We start from the raw sequence: 22266 nt of genomic DNA on the forward strand, positions 1-22266 counted from the left end.
ACATTGTATCATGTTATTGTCACATCCTGAGTAGGTCATTTACACTGGTCTCAGAAAAGAAATCAAGGAGGAAAGACAACAAATTGTAGGGGGGGGGGGAGTAGTATCCTAGAAGTGACTCAGAAGTGTACAACAGAAGAGAGAAGTGAACTGTCTGCCAGGTGCCATGACAGACACATGAATGGAGTGATTTCTCAGAAATGTAGCTGCACCAAGTAGGTAGCTTGCTATCACAGACCAGGTAAAGATAAATGACCTGGGTGGGAAAAATATCAATACAACTGGAGAATGAGGAACTGTAAATGGGCTGAAGATAAGAAGCACACAAAATAAAATGACCAAAAGTGCTGCTAGTGAATATAAATTAAGTAAGTTGCATTAAGTGAATTAAAAAATTGTTCAGCAATCAGGGATATGGTCATGACGGGGACTAAGGATCCAATTGAAGTAATGTAGGCCTACACTGGCATGACTATTTGCAACCATCTTAGACGGACACTAGGATCTTAACAGGCAGGTTTAACCATTTCAACTACATGTGGTTAAACTAGCAAAGGAGATGGAAAAAAAAAACATATTGAAATCATGAGCTCTCCCTCCAAAATATTAGGATAGTCAACGACTTAAACTCAAAGCTTAGGAAAACATACAAGAAGATTAGATATAAGTGAAACAAGGGAAGTGAAAGAATAGTTGTGGAAGGGACAATAACTGTCAAAACAAGAAAAGGAGAAAGAAGCAAGTATTGATGACCACAATCTTATCAAAACCTGCCAAGATTAATGGCTTGGAATGAAAAATAATCTCAGCAGACTGGGCCATTAATATAAATACAGCATAGAAAAGGAATCATCATTAATATGGAAATATTCCAGGATAACCAATTTATACTGAAATTAAAAATATCAAATAATGACCTGTTAACAGCAGTTCTGTAAAAGCTGACATTGTGGAAAAAAATATTAAGGTTTGGGAGATGCTGAGTTATAAACCTGTCCCTCCACCATGTTTTATTTATCTTTTGGTGAAGATTCAGGTCTCTGTTTTTAGTACTGGTGGAGATATTCGATTTGCAGAGAGACAGATGGTCCAGGATAAGTAGGTCCCTAATGCTCCAGCAAGTGAAGTAGACATCTTCCACCTATAAGACACTGAATATAAAGCCAAGTTTCCACCCTGTCTTGGTAGTGTAGGGATTTTAGGCCTCTGATCTTTTTGATAAGGAATGTTTGGTATGTTTGTAATTGTTTGATATGTTTAGTGAAGAACATCACAAAGAGGGCATTGTATGCAGTAATTGATCTGATCAATGGTAAGTATAAGGGAATGGTTGTTCCTTCATATCAGATGGTGCAGTGGTTTTATTGTCGCTGCACAGTAAGAGGTTCTCTGGTTCGATTCTCAGCTGGGGTGGCCTCTGTGTGGAGTTGGCATCTAGGTGGGTTTGCTCTGGTTTCCTCCCATGTTATAAAGACATGCACATGGAGTGTTTCCCCCCCGGGCTGCTGCTGAAAATTGGCTTTGTTACAAGTCAGACCTTTCCAGTCAACAAGTGTTAATTAAATATCTTGATGATCTTCCTTTAACAATTAGCTGAGATAAATATAATATTTTTCTGGCAGGCATAATTACATGATGACCAAAAGAGAGGGAGTAATCAACCCAAGTTCTAACAGTCCTGACTACATTTTCATTTTGTAGTGGTGTGTTCTCTTTACAGTATGATGAGGGGAGGGGGTTGTCTACCAAAGATGATGATATTATGCTTCTTAGCATTTAGTCTGAGCCCATTTTTAGTACGTCAAACACTATCTAGGGAGGGTTCATTCTGAAGGATTTGGATGTCAGAGAGTGCCTTTACAATAACCCTAGTTTGCAATCATCTGCAAAGTCTGTTTACTTGTTGATCTTGCAGAAGTAAATGCCAAAAATGAGAGGTTCCAGTACCAAGCCCTGATGTGCACCACTGGTCACTTTTATACTTTCTGATGAGGCAACTGCAACTCTCACTGTGTGGGCTCTGTCTTTCAGACAGTTTGCTACCCATCTTACCATCGGTATGATGCCACCAGTGGCGTAGCCAGAGTTTGTGCATCCCAGGGCTGTCTTTGAGTTTGCTGCCCCTCCCCCTCACAAAATCATGGTCAAATGAGACACCACCCCATACACAGCCCACCACCCTGCAGGCATAAATGTGTCCCATTACCTGGCTATTTCTCCCCATTTATCATCAACACCGTCATGTGCATACTACTTTATGCTTTACTTCTACAATGATTATTTGGATTTCATTTAAAACTTTTATTTTAAAATTTATAACACAAACACTGATAGACATCTGCTAAACAAAGCAATGCAGTCTCACAATGAAAGCAGACTTAGCATTAAAACTTCTCTGCCCTTGAAGCTCACATTCATTGAAACAGCATTGAAACCCACATTCAAAGAAAATGCATCTGGCCAGTGGCAGATAAAGTTTACTTTTGATCTGTTTTCAAATCATAGGCCCCTTGCACACATACATGTGTTCTTTGATTCAGCTTCCTGATTGTATTAAATCATAGTCCTTGTGTAATACAGCACACTTGTTAGACCGTGTTTTAACTTTATTGTTTTGAACATTTTTCCATTAAGCAATGAAACAAAATTTATGAACCAATAATGAAAAAGCTGCCCACCTCAGAACATTTCCATCATAAAAGTCACCTCAAATTTCCATCATTACAGTCCACCAATATCAGTAAATATGCACAATCTCTGCAGAAGTAGAAGTCATCTAAATAATTCCACATTAAGGAAATCTGTAATTAATTAAGAGGTTACTGCTAGCACAACAACTTTATATTTCATTGTTTCATCCACAAATAAAGTGCCTGTTGCCCTTGAAGAATAAACTGCCTATGTTACATTAAAAAATGATAATCAGTAATATTATAATAGGGAATGGATGGAAAACTGTTAACAGGTTCATAGTTACTAGGTATGTCCTCCAAAGGAGGATATTCACAGGACTGCAGCATCCCAATCCCTTTAAAGTACAACACAGTACAGTATCAGCAATCCATCTACACACTGTGGGAGTAGAACCCACAATCTTCTGCATCAAAAGCAAATATACTACCTGCTGTGCTACTAACAATGCAAATAGACTTAGCACATGCAGTACTAAAAGTACATTTTTATCCTTTTTGATAGAAATGTCATAAATGTGCTTGTAAATTTGCATCCTTGGTGTTCTTTTAGGTTTCCAATGTAAAAAAGAGATGCATGACAAACAGTAGGTCACATATGTCCTCTCTCACCAAATTCATAAACCTTATCTTAGGCCTTCCTCTTTTCCTGGCAGCTCCATCCTAGGCATCCTTCTCCCAATTTACCCAGCATCCCTCCTGTCCAAACCAACACAATCTCACCTCTCTGGCTTTGTCTCCAAACTGTCCAACCTGAGCTGACCCTCTAATATACACATTTCTAATCCTGTCCATCCTTGTCACACCCAGTGTAAATCTTAACATCTTTAAGTCTGCCACCTCCAGCTCTGACTCCTGTCTTTTCATGAGTGTCACTTTCTGCAACCCATATAACATAGCTGGTCTCACTACCATCTTGAAGACCTTCCCTTTCACTCTTACTGGTACCCGTCTGTCACAAATCACTCCTGATACTCTTGTCCACCCACTCCACCATGATCTGTGTTCAACTTTTTGAGCCACAAAAGATCCAGTCATCCTTGACATCCTGTTCCTTTTATGGCACAAGCAGTTCTTTAAATACAAGCCTCAAAAGAGGAGCACCCAGCGGCATAGCTAGGCAGGGCAAGAGAGGCAGTCCACTCCAGGCAGCACTTTTGGGACTGTCATATCTATTTTTAAGGACCTTCTTCTTTAACAACAATCTCATATCTTCTGGTCCAGTCACACACACCTGTCACACGTAAGGGGAGTTTTACTTTTGTTTCAATCATTTGTGTGTGTGTGTGCATGTGTGCGTGTGTGCGTGTGTGTGCGTGTGTGCGTGTGTGCGTGTGTGTGTGTGTGTGTGTGTGTGTGTGTGTGTGTGTGTGTGTGTGTGTGTGTGTGTGTGTGTGTGTGTGTGTGTGTGTGTGTGTGTGTGTGTGTGTGTGTGTGTGTGTGTGTGTGTGTGTGTGTGTGTGTGTGTAGTAGGTGTACCTGGTGGTTAGTGTTACTCAGGCTCAAACCCTGTACCTTAGGTACAAGAAACAAGAGCCTGAATTCTCTACCCATAGCACCACTTGTGATTCAAGGAGTTGAGTCCATAGCTCTCAACTGTCCAGATTTTCACAGAATGTATGAAATGTCTGGCTCATACTTTTGGTCTGTTCCTCTTAAAATTAATGGTTTTCTGGGAAATCAGCGAGAACTGAATTCACTAAATAATGGTAACCATTTAAGTTTCAGTCTTCCCGCCATTCAGGAAACACATGGTAACATATTATTCTAGCAACATTCTAAGATTATACAAGCAATGTTTAAAATGCGTCCATGGTTTTGGGATTTTGCCCCCCCCCCAATCAATTTTAGCTTTTTCCAGATTTTTTGTGCTGCAAAGTTGAGAGATATAGTTAAGTATCAAGTGGATTTTACAAGGGGCTGAGAGTTTTAGGGGAGGAAAAGTTTAGTGCTGCTTATGCCAAGCCTGTTTGCGTTGTTAGTAGCACAACATGTAGCATACTTGCTTTTGATGCATACAGCTGTGGTCTCTACTCCCACAGTACATAAATGGATTGTTGATATTGTACTGTGTTGTACTTTAAAGGGGGTGGATGCTGCAGTCCTGAGAATGTCCTCCTTTAGAGGAGATACTTAGTAACTATGAAGTTGTTATCCCTTTGCCATCCATTCCCTATTGCAATATTACTAGCTTATCATTTTTAATGTAACACAGGCAATTTATTCTTCAAGGCCAATAGACACTGCATTTGTAGATGAAACAATGAAATATAAAGTTGTTTGCTAACGGCAACCTCTTCATTAGTTACAGATCTCTTTAATGTGGAATTATTTAGATGACTTTTACTTATGCAGAGATTGTGCATATTTACTGATATTGGAGGACTGTAATGACAGAAGTCTGAGTAGACTTTTATGATGGAAATGTTCTGAATTGTTTTGTCATTATTGGTTCATGCATCTTTCTTCATTCCAAAAACAATAAATTTAAAACATGCTCTAACAAGTGTGTTGTATTATACAAGGAATATAATTTAATACAATCAGGAAGGTGAATCAAAGAACACATGTATGTTTGCATGGTCCTAAATATGTATGCAAGAGGCATATGGTTTGAAAACAGCACAAAGGTAAACTTTATCCGCCACTGGACAGATGTATTTTCTTTGAATGTGGGTTTCAATGCTGTTTCAATGAATGTGAGTTTCAAGAGCAGAGAGGATTTAATGCTAAGTCTGTTTTCATTGTGAGAATGTATTGCTTTGTTTAGCAGATGTCTATCAGTGTCTGTGCTATACAACTTAAAATAAAAGTTTTAAATTAAATCCAAATAATCATTGTAGAAGTAAAGCATAAAGCAGGATGCACATTAGTGTTTATGGCAAATATGGAGAAATAGCCAAGTAATGGGACACTGGAATGGCTGCTGGGGGTGTATGACCATGATTTTGTGAGGGGGATGGGCAGCAAACTCAAAGACAGCCCAGGGTGGCACAAACTCTAGGTATGTCACTGGGAGCACCACTTAAAACTTACTACAAAAAGCAAACTGGCTTCCAGTCAAACAAACAGCTGACCTTCTGCTATGTTCACAAGTAGTACAATTTCTATACAATCAAATTTTCCCTCATCCAGCACACAAATTAATTGGGGAAGCTTTGTTCTACAATCTAGGCTAGACTAAATATAGACTGCACAGTTCCTAGATTACAAATTCCTAGAACAAAATTCCACTGCTAGATTACAAGTTCATAGAACAAAACTCCAAGACACAGATCACTATTTTTCATTACTGGACACTAATGTTCAGGAAGCACTTCCTTCCCACCTAAAAGAAACATGTTCCTACCCAACTGCACAGTTCCTAGATTACAAATTCCTAGAACAAAATTCCAGTGCTATATTACAAGTTCATAGAACAAAACTCCAAGACACAGATCAGTGTTTCTCATTACTGGACACTAATGTTCAGGAAGCACTTCCTTCCCACCTAAAAGAAACATGTTCCTACCCAAAAATCCATAAACAGTTAGAAACACATTTTTGGAAGCTGGTCAAATGTCAGTACCACACCTCCAACCACACTACCTAACTCCACCATCATCACGTGGCACCCACAGACTTCCATCCCTTCACTGAATAGCTTGACAAAGGATGTTTAAAGCATATCTGTATAAAGTTGTATATATCTGTCTGTAGTTTCCTACCCTTGTGTTTATTCTGACCACATTAAAATCATGCTACTTTGTATGCATTCTTGAAATGTTTTGATTCTCATTGTAAATTTCCATTTGTATTCTTATCTGTCCTAATCCGTCCCAGCCTGAGTCCAAAATTGATGTTCTAACCTGGTTAATAAAATAAATGAATAAATAAATAAACAAAATAAAGGGACCTATACCTTCATCAACAGGCAATTAAGACACATTGGAGTGATAGATTATTATCCTAATATAGCCCCCATCTCTGCAACAAACCTCTACTACATGTCAAGCAAAGTAGCATTCTTGTCACCATTATTTATTTTTATTGATTTGAAATGTATTTATTTATTTATTTGATTTTTTTAATTACTTCAACATAAACCTAGATAAATGAACATGCGGCTTCATATTCTACATCATATATTGCCCTCCTTGAGGCTAGAGCTTTTGAGCATAGTTTACTGGACAGGGTGGGGGAACTTTTGAATTTAGTATACCACACAAGATGGAGGGAACTTTTGAATGTACTTTGTTGGCCTGGTTCGTAATGGTCTAAAGACTTATTACCTAGGAGTTTCCTGTGGACCCAAGAACTTTTACAGCCACAGAAATGTTAAGAATCAGTACCGCTGTCTCACTTTTAAGACCTTTCCAGAACACCTACAAATGAATGAAGCAAGTGATCATGATGTAAATAGCAAAAATCCGATTAGAAAGGAGCAGACAGCTTACAGAAAACATAGAATAAATATTTCTCACATAACACTGCACCTCAGTAGATGTTGCAGCACTTTTTTATTTTTAACATTTGTTTACCAGAAAAGTCCGACTTAGAACAAAGCCAATTTTCAGGGGAGGCCCATGGAGAAACACTTCAGACCATTGTTTTTTTAACATGGGAAGAAACTGGAGGAAACCCATGTGAACACACCGAAGACATGCAGACTCCACACAGAAGGCACCACTGCCGAGAATCAAACCAGAGAATCTCTTGTCATGAGGCGACAACTCTACCACTGCCACTGCGCCATCTAAAAGAATCATGCAGAATGATCAGGGAAAAAGATCACATATGTATGATGAATTCTTGTAAAAATACCTACAGCAAACATATTCAAACCCTGCTACCTACTAGAAATCTATGCCTAAACAAAACCTTGGTAATAGCTTTTAAAGAGAAAATGACAGCTGGGTACCATTGCAAACAGTGATATTTGCACATAATCCACCTTTTATTTCATGTTAGACAAATTTCCTCCAATTCATTATTATTGACTATATAAATTTATATATTAAGACACCATCTAAATATTCAAATAGTTCATTGTTTTTTTACATAATTTCCTCCAAATACTTTGGGTTTCTAATACCAAGATGGGAATGGATCCCATTCCTAAATCAGGGTACAATTAGAGTTCATGAAATTAGGATTGCTTCAGTCTTTGATGCTTGCCAAGAGTGCTATTCTCAGCACCCACATGTACCCAGAATTGCCTCCCATTCCCTTACTCATGTGTGCTAAAACTAACCCTGCCCCTGCCTCTAACCCTAACCCTACACCTCAGTTTAATAAAATCCTTTCCTTAACTCTACCACTAAACAAAGCACTCAAATATGCACTGCTTACAATAGTAGGCAGACTCGACTGTAAAGCTAACTCCTAACCTAGCCCTTAATCTAACCACCAATCACTCTCTCTGTCTGTCTCTCTCTCTCTCTCTCTTATGTGCATGCACACACACACACACACACACACACACACACACACACACACACACACACACACACACACACACACACACACACCACCACCACCAACTGTATCCCCTTAACTAGCCCTTACTCTAACCCAAGCCAGCAAACACACACACAACTACATCTAATGCTGAAGCTTTCAGTATATCTGAAAGTTTCATCATTACAACAAAATTCCATTTAATCTAGTTGCAAACACATGAACTAGATAATCTATTAATATAAAGTACTCAACAATGAGTGCCTTCAATGGATTTTGCCACCCGGACATACTGTTAAATAGATGGCTGTTCAACACACAGACATACAATCATAGTAGTGCTGGTAGTGTAGCATTGTCCATATTCAGGCTTGTGTTTTGGGCCTAGTTGTTTGTTGGTAGAGGCTGTGTGTCTGAGCACATGTTCCAGGCCATCATAGCTTATCCAAAGTCAGTATAGCATTTCAGTGAGAATGAATTGTTTGTGGTCATTGGCTGACTTGGGTTGCCTGGACTACGCCTTGGAGTAAGCACCTCATTGGTTCTTTCAAGCATTTTTTAAAGTTGTTTCAGGTTTCAACTTTGTTACTTAAGAAGTTAACTTGTGAGTGTTTCTGCCATTTCACACTGAGCTAATCGGAGGAAGTCGAAGGAAGGGCTCTTTTTTTTTTTTCTAAGCTTGTTTCCTGCCTTTCCTGTAAGTGGTCGAGTCCAGATACAGATTTGCTGTATCCAGGACTGTTTGTAAGCTTCTGAGCCCACAAGCCTTTCTGTGTTGGAGGGAAGCCTTCTATTTATTTATTTATTTATTTATTTATTTGCAGTTGTTTAACCAGGATAGTCCATTGGGCCTAAAGAACCCGTTTTCAATGGAGTCCTGAGGAGAAAAGCTCCTCATACAGATTATACAAAGATTATATTCCACATACAGATTATACAAAGGTTATGTTACACACATAGTTTATATGTGAAATTGAAGAAAATAAAAAAAATAAAAAAACATTGTAGAAATTCTGATTATAAGTTAGAAAAAATATATCCACAAAAACAAGTGATACAGGCATAATTTTTTTTTTTTTTTTTGCTAAAAATTTCAGGGTACAAATAAGGAGTTGTATGCTAGGAGCCGGCATGAATTTGCTAGCTGGGATTTGAGAAAAAGGAAAGAGGAAAGTATTGGGATTAGAGAGTAGGTTATGAGGGATGTGAACAGGAGCATTCCCAAGAGGATGTTAAATGAGAGTGTAGAGATTTTTTAAAGGATGGCAGGCTTGCAATTGTACGAATGAAGGGGGGAAGGGAGTTCCATAGGCGTGCTAATGAGAAGGACAGGAGGTTTTGTCCTGGAGGGTGTAGGGGTCTGTAAACTTCTAGGAGGTTTTGATTATTAGATCTTAGAAGTCTTTGAGTTTTATGCATTTTGAAGGTAATTGAGAGAGCGGGACAGAGGGATGGCTGAGTTTATGTGCATAGGTGAGCTGAGTGTAGTAGAGGTAGTTGGGAAGCTCTAGCCAGTTGGGTTTATGGAGAGGTTCACAGTGATGGGTGGATGATTTGTTACTGGTGGCGAATCTGGCTATTTTATTGTAACAAGATGAGAGCTTGGTTTTCAGGGAAGATTGTAGGTTTATAAGGAGAGGGGCACCATAGGGAAGGGAGGGAAGGAGAAATGTGGTAGAGAGAGTAATTTTGGTAGTTGAGGTGAGGAACCGATTGTGACGGTAGAGCAGGCCTAGTTTTTGGTGAGTTTTTTTTATATTTAGTAGGAGGTGGGAGTTGAATTTGAGCTTGTCATCAATTTGGACTCCTACTAGTTTGGTTTCAGATACAAGCTCAAGAGATGTGTTGTTTTGGCTGGTGATGGAGAATAGAGATGTATCAAAGTTATGAGTTTTGGAGGGGGTAAATACCATAAGTTTAGTTTTAGCAGCATTGAGTGCAAGATGGTTGTCTTTCATCCATTGTTCTGTGGTGGTGAAGGCATCTTGGGTAAGTTTTAGAAGAGTTGGGATGGATGAGGCAGCACAGATGATTGCTGAGTCGTCTGCATATTGAATAATGTTTGCAAGGGGGATAGAGTGGTAAAAGTCATTGATGAAGATATTGAAGAGGAGGGGGCCTAAAATAGAACCTTGTGGAACACCTGTAGGGGTGTTGAGGAAGGAGGAGGTGTTTTTTTTTCCACTTGACGGCTTGTTGCCTATTGGAGAGATAGCTAGTAAACCAATGGAGGGAAGAGGGGGAAAGGTTTAGGTTAGATAGCTTAGTAAGAAGTAGATTATGAGAGATAGTGTTGAAAGCTTTAGAGAGATTGAGTAGGATGGTAGATACAGTGAGGCCAGAATCTCTTGCTTTATTCACAGTTTCAATGAAGGATAGGAGGGCAGTCATAGTACTATGATGGGGTCTGAATCCATGCTGTGTGGGAGTTAATAGATTGTTGTCCAGGAGATGGGGAAGGAGTTGTTGATGGATACATTTCTCTAGGACTTTTGAAAGGGGAGAGAGGATGGCGATGGGACAGAAATTGGTAATATTAGTATTGGTACCACCTTTATGTAGGGGAATGATGTAGGCTTTTTTCCAGATTTGAGGAACAATACTTTCTTGGATGGAGCGGTTAATCAGTATGCTGATAGGGAGGGCAATGGCTTCTGCTGCTATGCTAAGGAAGTATGAGGGAATGTCATCTGGGGCATTTTTGCATGGTTTTAGTTTTTTCAGGAGTTTTTTTTATGATGGATGTAGGAACAGGTTTAATGAAGAATGGTGGGGGTGTGGAGCGAGTGGCAGAAGTTGGAGGGGGAGAAGCATGGTGAGGGGTGGGAGAAGTTGGAGGGGAAAAAGTCTGAGGAGAAGTGGGAGAAGTTGGAGGGGGAGAAGTATGAGGAGAGGTGGGAGAAGTCTGATGAGAAGTGGAGGTAGGGAAAGGATTGTTATTTGAGAAAGAGGAGGTAAGTTTGGAGATAGAGTCTATGAAGAAGGAATTGAATTGGGTAGCAAGATCTGTGTTGTCTACATTTGGGCAAGGGATAGGGTTTTCTGTGGTCCCGGGTTTTAAGAGGGTAGTAATACCCCTCCAGATATTTTGGGGGTTAGTTTTGTGGTTACTTTGCAGTTGGGTGAAGTAGTAATGACGGTCTGCAGAGATAAGTTTTTTAACTGAGTTACGAAGAGTTTTGTATTCATTGAGGGAAGATGCAGATTTGTTCTTTTGATATTGTGTCCAAGCTTTGTCTCTAAGTCGCATGGTGGTTAGGGTGTTTATAGTTAACCAGGGGGTGGATTGTCTTTTTATTCTTTTGGTTTGTAAAGGAGCTTGAGTATCTAGAAGGTTTAGGAATGTGGTATTAAAGTGAGTGATCGCGTCTTCAAGAGGTAGAGTTTTTAAGGGGTACCAGTTAAGTGATTTTAGGGTATTGCAGAAAGCTTCTGGGTTAAAGTTTTTATGGCATCAGGTAGTAATGTAATTATGAGTAACTTGTAAGGGAGAAGGAAGACGTCTAGTGAATATAGGTAGGTGGTCACTGAGGGAGTCAGGTATGGTTCCGCTATCTGGGTAGTAGTGAGGGTGGGAGACTAGAATTCAGTCTAGGATGTTGCCAGTGGTGAAGTCTTTGCGTGGTCTAGTAATGGAGTTGATGAGTTGAGAGTAGTTGTATAGGTTGATGTTAAGGGAGTGAGAGGGGGACTGAATGGAGGACCAGTTAATATTGGTATCTCCAATTATTATAGTTGCGTTTTTAATGTTAGCTGAGAGCCAGGAGAGGATTTCTTCAAGTATTGGAATATTGTCTCCTGGGGGAATGTAAAGAGAGACAATGTGTATATATTTGTGTTTGTTTAGCTGGAGATGAGCCAGTATTAATTCTGCATTATGGAACTGGGGAATGGCTTTATCATAGGGTGATATGCATAGGGAGGATGAGTAGAGTAGAGCTACTCCACCACCCTTTTTATGGGTTCTGTCTGATCTGATGATTGAGTAGTTAGGTGATACTATCTCTGAATCTTTTATATGTGGTTTTAGCCAGGTTTCAGAAATGGCTAGGATGTCTGGTGTGTTGTGAGATAGCCAGGCATGTAGACTTGGAATTTTGTTAGCTATGCTTTGTGCATTAAGGGATGCAAATAAGATGGATTTAGAATTAGAGGAGGGGAGGTTTGGGCCTGGGTTGGGGTGTATATCACCAGATAATAGTATGGAAGTTAGGAGTTGAGTTATGTAGTAGAGGTATTTGAGATGTTTTGATTGAGAGGTGAGGGTTAAGGGATTAGTGGAGAATATGGGGTGAAAAGTGTGTGTAAAGGTGTTATGAGAAGGGATTGGTTTGTAATGAAACCATAGGATGTGGTTAGTGGGATAAAGTTCAGGAGAGATGGAGTTGGTATAGTAGGTATGTGATGTGTGGAGAGGGTAGGTTGTATGTAGGAGTAGGGTGTGGTTGAGGAGGTAAGGCTGGGTGAGATGGTAGATGAGGGTAAGGTTTAGAAGGAGTAGTAGTTGGATTGCAAAGGATGGATATTTTACAGACATGTTGGTGTTTTAATAAGCAATGTAAGTGTTGAGTAAGGAGGTGGGGGGAGGTGATGTGGGTGTGGTAAGACTAGAGGGGATAGGAAGAGGAAGGGGTGGAGTTTGGTTGGTGTAGAGGAAGTAGGTGTGGCTATATGGGTATAAATCTAGAGGTAGTGGGGGTGGGTGGGATTTGGGGGTAGGGTGGGGGAGCGGAGTGAGCCCGCAGGGCGAACGGAGCGGGTAGAGCAAGAGGGGATGGAGACAATCAGTAAGCACTAAAGCCAAGAGAGAGCAGGTGGAGCAGGTAAGGAGCTTTCAGTGATATAGGTATGATAGAAAAGAAAGTGACAAGAGGAGGACAGTGTAAGAGATAACAAGTCGGCAGAGGGAAGGGAATGAGAAGAGTGCAGACTAGGAGCAGAAAGAGAGAAAAATAGGGGAATAGTTAGGCAATAGGTCAAGAGAAGAGAAAATCCGAGGGAATGTAACGAGCCAAAACTCATACAAATTGAAAAGAGAGTAAGGGGTGAAGTCTAGGTCGGACTGCCACCTAGTGGCCGGTGTAAGTTTTACAAGGGTGACTAGGCACGGTAGTATACAAGTAGTGAAGGGTAAGCTAGATGGAGGGAAGACAGTAACTTAAATAAAAAGGTTCTGGGGAGGAGTCTGGCTGCTATCTCTCCTGACTCGGAGACAAAATAGATTAATAGGGTAAAAAGCTAAACACAGAATTGCTTTCTACGTGGGGAATAATAAAACATACTTTGCCAGAAACTGTTCAAACTGGTGAATGTACTGGGGCAGCAGAAAAGGTTGGTTTAAGTTGTGAAGGCTTGAGGTAGATGAGGATATCCTTTGTAGCCAGGTAGGTCCCTTATTGCAGGTTAAAGGAAAGAAAGCTAGGATGGTAGGGAGGTAAGATAACAGGGTATTAATGATGTGTTAGGCAAAACAATTAACTTTGATAAACAGATTGGTTAGGTATCTAAAATGGTTCAACTAGAGAAATGTAATACAACAATAATACTGTAGAGGTTCAGATAAGGCTAGTCTAGAAAACATTCAATCTAGTAATAGCACTATAACAAGCAATGCAAAGATAAACATACTGGCCTAGGTATATAGTTAAATAGAAGGCTAAAATTTCAGATGTCGAGATAAAACAGTGTATATACACATTACTTCAGCTGCTTTTAGCATTGCAGATTAGACCTGGAGTCATTAAAATAATCATTAAAAATAACAGTCCTCAGTAGCAGGTAATATAAGATAATTACAAGAGGCTATGCTTAGTCCCAAACAAATAAAAGCATGTAACAGCTACTTGGTGTGATAGTAGTAATCGCCATGGGAAAAAGGCAAGAATCAACCTATTGTTTAACGTTTAGAGATTGGCGCCTTGCTTATCTCTTGTTAGGAGTAGAAGTAGTGGGTCATACAGTTAAATTAGTTAACAAGCGACTTTCAGTTAGCTCGGACAGAAACACATTAATCCAGAGATTAGCCATACAAAGCAATCTTATCCAAAGTTAGCAATATCCGCAGCATAGACAAATACAAGAAGTGCAGGCATGAACTGCAGGCAGAACAGCCAAGGACAGAAAGTCAGAAATTCAAAAGTGACAAACAACAACTTAAATAAAATACACAGAGCTAAAGTGGTAAGGAACTTTAGGAAAGTATAGGGTTCAACATAATCTGATTGCTGTGCATACGCTAATTCAATTAAGGGTAACTTTATGTTCTAGCTTAATTTTGTTTCTTAGAACTAGCCAGTTTTCTAGTTTCAGCACTCAAATCTGTTTCTTTGAGCTCAGCACTTCTTCAGAACTCATTTTAAGCACTAAATAAGCTACAAATTACTACATCACTCAACTTTCCTCACTTGTCTAGAGGAAAACAGTTTTTAGTACTTAATAAATAAGCACCTATCCAGGCATGTCTAAGGGTCAGCTCCCGGTGTTTTCTCCTGTCTACCTGATGAATCTGGGCATCTTGGGGCAATGCAGCAATTGCCTAATGTACACAGGACAACCCTCTCCTCCTACCACCCAACACTACAACCTGTGAGAGATGCACTTATACAGCCAAACTGGAAGCAAAGCTCTGTTCACCCAAGACTGGACTAGACTGTCAAGAGGAGAAGGTAAACACTTGCACCACACCACACTCATCACATAGTCCCTCGAAACCTACACCACCAAAACACACACATAGAAACACAAAATACACACTTACATTCCTGTAGGCTCTCAAAAAAAATCTACCCAAGCATCAGGGACCACCAAACCAGAAACGCAAGCAACCTCCACCCCCCAACACAACCCAAATGACACATAACCCACAAACTCAGATTGCCACTCAACCACAGACTATAATGCATAACAATATACCCAGCACTCTAGTCATAGGTGACTCTATAGTCAGGCACACTGATGTTCCAGTCACCAGGCAAACAAGGAGAAAGTCAGCTGCCTGTCAGGTGCCAGGCTCCGCCACATAACGCATGCACTCAGGTCACTCCACAATAAGTACAAATATGACTCTGTCATTGTTCATGTTGGTGTGAATGAGCTGAGACGTACCTCCCTGGACTACATGAAAAGAGACATGGAGGAGCTGCCCGATCTTGTAGCCCAGGCAGGTATGACCCTAGCCCCTGAGTAGCATCCTGCCATCACCCAGAATTATACCACAGTACAAGGAAAAAATGATTGACTTCAACAACTGGCTAAGCTTCTGGTGTCATTCGAAGGGGATCCAATACTTGTCTGCCTGGGACGACATGCCAGAAATGGCCTGCACCTGTCACCCTTGGGATTCTGGATACTGGCTAAGGCTCTTGCCACCCCTATAGTGCCTTTTTTAGGCAAGATTCAAATAACAAATTCACCATCGTAACAAGTACAAGCAAGCAAAAATCTAAGGGTAATGCTACTTAATGCTAGAAGTCTAAAACTCAAAATGCACTCACTCGAGGCACTCCTTAAAATGGAGAACATCGACATATGTGCAGTTACAGAGACCTGGTTCAAGGCTCCAGAGAGTACCATTGCATTACCAGGCTATAATTCATGCCACTCCTTTCGGCCACCTAACCTGGACCAAAGCACTAAAGGCGGAGGTGTGTCCATATTCATTAAGGATATCCACACCTCCAGGCTAGTTGCTCAGCATAATGCATCCGAGATTATCCAAGTGCAACTAACTCTGGGCAAGACCGCAATCCAAATTGTAGCTTGCTATAGATCCCCCACCATGCCCCAGGATTCCCACTCCACATTTCTTGATACACTGGAAAATATTAGGGTACAACCTAACACTCTAATAATGGGTGATTTCAACTATCCCACCATTAACTGGAAAAACTACTCATGTGCCAACTCTTGTGCTCAACGTTTTCTGGAATTCATAAATTCCAATGCCTTGAATCAACTTATCGACACCTCCACCAGAGGTAGCAATATCCTAGACATGGTCATTACCAACATGGGCAACCAGTGTTCCACACCAGAGGTCAATTCCTTGTTGGTCAGATCCGGCCACAAGCAAATCACCCTAGACATCCACATCCCACCCCCATCCCCCATTAGGGAAACCACCGTAAAAAATTTCTCCAAAGCCCAATTTCACGTTTCTTAAGACAGAAGTGGCAAACTTCACGACACCCATGCTGACAGACAATAGAGCTGAAGCTTATACAGTTGCACTTTATAAGCACTTACATGAGTGCATAGATCATGCAATCCCTAGCAGAACCAAGATGCTATCCTCCAAAAAAAGGAAGCCAATCTGGTGGTCCCCTGCCATAAGCAAACTCTGCAACAGAAGAAAGAAACTGTTGCAAAAAAGAGTAAAATCCCATGATTGGAGGAATTCCATGGTCAGCCTCAGTAAGAAGATGAGATCCCTCAAAAAATCCTCCAAAGCTAGTTACGAAAACAAAATTGCCACTGATTCTAAAGACAACCACAAAGCATTCTATAGCTATGTCAAGAATCTCAATGGCAACACTCAGATCTGGTCTGAGTTACAGCACAATGGCACTAAATATACAGAACCAACTGATATTGCTAACATCCTGGCAGATAGGTTCAGTGATAACTTTACCCCTCCCTCATCCCCTAAAGGGCCCATCTGTATACCGGAAGAATGCAAAGTTCCTGTAATCACGGCTGCACAGGTAAAAAACACACTCTCCAAAGCCAAGAACACAGCATCCTTGGGACCTGACAACATCCCAGGCTGCATTCTACATGAACTACAGAACAAACTGGCACCCAGCCTATGTAACATGTTCAGTCATAGCCTCACCTCAGGCTTTGTGCCCACTGAATGGCACACAGCAATGTTTATCCCACTCCACAAAGGGGGAGCCACCACGGACCCCGGGAACTACTGCCCGATTAGCCTGATGAGCCTGGCCTGCAAGGCTATGGAATGTATCATCATGGAACTTATAAATAATGACATTGGTAATCTCTAAACTCTGGACCCTACCTAGTTTGGGTTTGTAAAAGGCAGATCATGTCTCCTAAACCTGATAGACTTCTTTGAAGCGGTCATCAAAGCCGTAGATGAGGGTAAGGCAGTTCACACAGCTTATCTAGATCTCGCCAAGGCTTTCAACACCATCCTCCACTCTGGAATTATAGATAAACTCACTAAACTAGGTATAAATCCCTATGTCACAAGATGGGTTGCCAACTGGCTCACTGACAGAACCCACACTGTGAAAGTAGCAGACTCTAACTCCAACTTCAGACCAGTGACAAGTGGAGTACCACAGGGTTCAGTCCTAGGTATTACCCTGTTTGGTATCTATTTCTCTGAAATACAGGCTACCACAGAAGGTCTTTGGCTAACAAAGTTTGCAGATGACTACAGACTAGGAGCCATAATCAAAACTCCTAACGATGTGGACATCCTACAAAAGTGTCTCACTGAGATAGATGCCTGATGTCAAAGCCATGGCCTCAAGCTCAATGCCAAAAAGTGCATTGTCATACCTTTTGGTAAAAACTATCTACCTATGAACTACCATATAGGCAGTAGTCTACTTAACACCAAAAGTGTGATAAGATACCTTGGGACATAGGTGGACAGTAGTTTCTCCTTTGATAATCACATCGCCACAGTAGTCAGGAAATCCTTCTATGTGGCACACCTCATCACAAAAGGTTTCTCATCCAGGAAAAAAGAGGTCATTGTTCCCCTCTACTCATCACTCATTAGACCCATTATAGAGTAAAATGCCCCTTTTGGTATGTACCTCACAAGACATCTACAACAACTGGAAAGGCCACAGGAATACCTCACAAAGAGGATTACCAGCCTCAAACAGATGCCCTAAGCAGACCGTCTCAAACAATTCCAGCTTTTCTCTGTCGCATATCGCCTACTCAGAGGCGATCTCTGCCTATCGCACAAAGCTATGTCAAACCCAGAGCTGTTGGACATGCTCCACTTAAAGAAATCCCAATCCCTCTGAGCTACACGCTCTAGGCACCTAAACATTGTCACCACAATAAACAGAACATGCTGGAGGGATAGATTCCTGTCCCAGAGACTTCCCATACACTGGAACAAACTACCTATCTGTATCAAACAAAGCTCCTCATTAGCTGTCTTCAAGAAGAATCTTGATGATTGGATGGGCGATAGGAAATTCACCCCGGGGATCACTTCTGTGGCTCGGCTTGACAGGGGCAGTGGAAAATAATTTGCTTGGGTGGCAAAAGCCAGGGTACCATTTGCTTAGGCTTATATAGACCCTAGGGCCAATAGCCTAGTACCTACCTATGAACCTATATGTATGTGCAGGGAGACGAAGGTCAGCACTGTTCTGAGTATGTCCAGGTGGTACAGCTAGTTTCTACTTATCTCTCTCCCTTATCATCTTTCCCCATCCAGCCCTACTGGTGTGTCACAAATAACCTGGGGCTCCTCTAATCGTTTATATAATACTATTATATTCTAGGGCTTTACCACCCTCTCTGTGAAGTACTGCTTCTGTAGTCTGACTTCAAATGTCCCGTTTTAGCTGATAACTATGTCCAGTTCCCTGTCTACACTCTCATTCCAGCACCATCCCTCCCACTTATAATGTGCTTGGATCAAACTCTCCCTTTTTATTTTCTGTTCTGATATATACATACTGAATGTTCTAATTCTCTCTTCATAAAGCAGTTTATTTTTGATTTGTTGGTGTGGTCTTCATACTCGTGCACAGTTCTGATGTTTTCCTGTGTACAGTGTACCTGTCATTACAATATTCTCAAATTATATTAACTTTTTAACCCAGTAACTTCATCCATATATTTCTGCTTCTTTTTTTATTATTCTTTTTAGGAATGGAAATTAACCGCTACAACAGTTGGTGCTTCTGGATTTTCAAACCTGTAAACCTGCTCAGAAAGCAAACGAAGGATAATCCGCTTTACCCTTTCATGCGTCTGGAGAAAGATAATGGTAAGGAAGAAGCCTTTGCTGCCTCAGCTGAAGAATCTATATATATATTGTGAGTTATGCTTTTACATGTGCATTTACACATTGACTCACTTTAAGAACATTGAACCAGACATATGCTTTTCAAGATCTCAAACGTTTTGTTGATGTCAGTTGATTGAAACTGCTGGCAATGAATCTGTGAATGAGTGAAAAAATGTATTGTTTCATTAGGAGTAAAGCTCCCCTTCTCCATATTCTCTGTATAGAAGAGTGTCCCCACTTCAAATAATCTGAGGCTACTGCAGTTTGAGATAGGGTGGAGTTACACACACACACACACACACACACACGCACGCACACATGCACACACACACACACACACACACACACACACACACACACACACACACACACACACACACACACACACACACAGACGCACACATACACACAGATGTACACATATGTGCACATGCACAGTGACCCTGTTTAACAAATTTGCATGTCTGCTAAACATGCATTCGTAGGTACATAGGTAGGTACTAGGCTATCGGCCCAAGGGCCTAAGTAAGCCTAGCCAACAAGGTTCCCTGGCTTATGCCACCCAAGAAAGTTAATTTCCTGTGCCCCTGTCAAGCAGAGCCTCAGAAGTGATCCCCGGGGTGTATTTCCTATTTCCCATCCACTCATCAAGATTTCTCTTGAAGAGTGCTAATGAGGAACTTTGCTTGACATAGATGGGTAGCTTGTTCCAGAGTATAGGAAGTCTCTGGGACAGGAATCTATCCCTCCAGCATGTCCTGTTTATTGTGGTGACAAGGTTTAGGTCTCTAGAGCATGTAACTTGGAGGGATTGGGATTTCTTAAGGTGTAGCATGTCCAACAGCTCTGGGTATAACATAGCTTTATATGTTAGGCAGAGATCTCCTTGGAGTAGATGATATGCTACAGAGTAAAGCTGGAGTTTTTTGAGATGGTCAGTGTAGGGCATTTGTTTGAGGCCAGTAATCCTCTTTGTGAGGTACTTCTGTGGCCTTTCCAGCTGCTGCAGATATCTTGTGAGGTACATTCCAAAAGGGGTGTTGTATTCTATAATGGGTCTAATGAGTGCCGAGTAGAGGGGAACAATGACCTCTTTTTTCCTGGATGCGAACCCTTTTATGATGAGGTGTGCCACATAGAAGGATTTCCTGACTACTGTGGTGATGTGATTATCAAAGGAGAGACTACTGTCCACCTGTGTCCCAAGGTCTCTTATCACACATTCGGAGTTAAGTAGACTGCCATTTATGTGGTAGTTCATGGGTACAGAGTTTTTACCAAAGGGGGAATGACAATGCACTTTCTGGCATTGAGCTTGAGGGCATGGCTCTGACACCAGGCATCTGTCCCACTGAGGCCCTTCTGTAGGATGTCCACATTATTTGGGGACTCGACTATGACTCCTAGTTTGCAGTCATCTGTGAACTTCATTAGCCAGAGGCCTTCTGTGTTAGCCTGTACTTCAGAGGAGTAGATACCAAACAGGAGAGGTCCCAGGGCTGAACCCTGTGGTACTCCACTTGTCACTGGTTTAAAGTCAGATTTGGAGTCTGCAACTTTTACAGTGTGGGTTCGGTCAGTGAGCCAGTTGGCAACCCATCTTGTGATGTAGGGATTTATACCTAGTTTAGTGAGTTTAGCTATAATTCCAGAATGGGGGATGGTGTTAAAAGCCTTGGTGAGGTCAAGATAGGCTGTGTGAACCACCTTACCCTCGTCTATGGCTTTGGTGACTGCCTCAAAGAAATTGATCAGGTTCAGAAGGCATGATCTGCCTTTCACAAACCCGAACTGGGTGGGGTCCAGAGTTTGGAGGTTACCAATGTCTTTGTTTATGAGTTCCATAATGATACATTCCATGGCCTTGCAGACCAGGCTCATCAGGCTAATAGGGCGATAGTTCCCAGGATCAGTGGTGGCTCCCCCTTTGTGGAGTGGGATAACTGTTGCTCTGCTCCATTCAGTGGGCACAAAGCCTGACGTGAGACTATGACTGAACATGGTGCTTAGGTGGGCAGCCAGTTCGTACTGAAGTACGTGTAAACCACAGCCTGGGATGTTGTACGGTCCCATGGATGCTGTGTTTTTGGTTTTAGAGAGTGCAGCTTTACCTGCATAGATGTGATTACAGGGGCTCTGCATTCTTCCTGTATAAATATGGACTCTTTAGTGGGTTAGGGGGGTAAAGTTAGCACTGAACCTATCTGCCAGGATGTTGGCAATATCAGTTGGTTCTGTAATTTTCATGCCATTGTGCTGTAACTCAAAGCAGATCAGGGTATTGCCATTGAGATTCTTTACATAGCTATAGAAAGCATTGTGGTTGCCATTGGAATCAGTAGCAATTTTGTTTTCATAGCTACCTTTGGAGAATCTTATAAGGGATCTCAGCTTCTTACTGAGGCTGACCAGGGAGCTCCACCACTCATGGGATTTTACTATCTTTTTCAACAGTTTCTTCCTTCTGTTGAAGAGTTTGTTTATGGCAGGGGACCACCAGACTGGCTTCCTTTTTTTGGAGGATAGTGTCTTGGTTCTGTTTGGGATAGCACGTTACATGCACTCGTGTAAGTGCTTATAGAGTGCATTTGTGTAGGATTCAGCAGTATAACTGTATTGTCCATCTGCATGGGTGTCATGAAGTTCACCACTTCTGTCTTAAGATGCATGAAGTTGGCTTTGGAGAAATGTTTCACCGTGATTTCCTTTCATGGTGGGTGGGGGCAGGATGTGGATATCTAGGGTGATTAGCTTATAGTCGGATCTGACCAACGAGGAGTTGATTTCAGGTGTGGAACATCGGTCACTCATGTTGGTAATGACTAGGTCTAGGATATTGTTGCCCCTGGTGGGGGTGTGGATAAGTTGATCCAGGGCATTGGAATTCATGAATTCCAGAAAGCGCTGAGATAAGGAGTTGGTACACGAGTAATTTTCCCAGTTAATGGTGGGGTAGTTGAAATCGACCATTATTAGGGTGTTTGGTTGAACCCTAATATTTTCCAGTATATCAAGAAAAGAGGAGAGGGAATCCTGGGGCATGGTGGATACATCTCTAGTTATCATTGTTACAGTGTCCAGAAGTGCTGTATTGCAATAAAGACAGTCAAACCTCAAGGGAAAAAA

The sequence above is a fragment of the Protopterus annectens genome, chromosome 3.part1 (assembly GCF_019279795.1).
Source record: "Protopterus annectens isolate FY-2018-M chromosome 3.part1, PAN1.0, whole genome shotgun sequence".
NCBI lineage: Eukaryota > Metazoa > Chordata > Ceratodontiformes > Protopteridae > Protopterus > Protopterus annectens.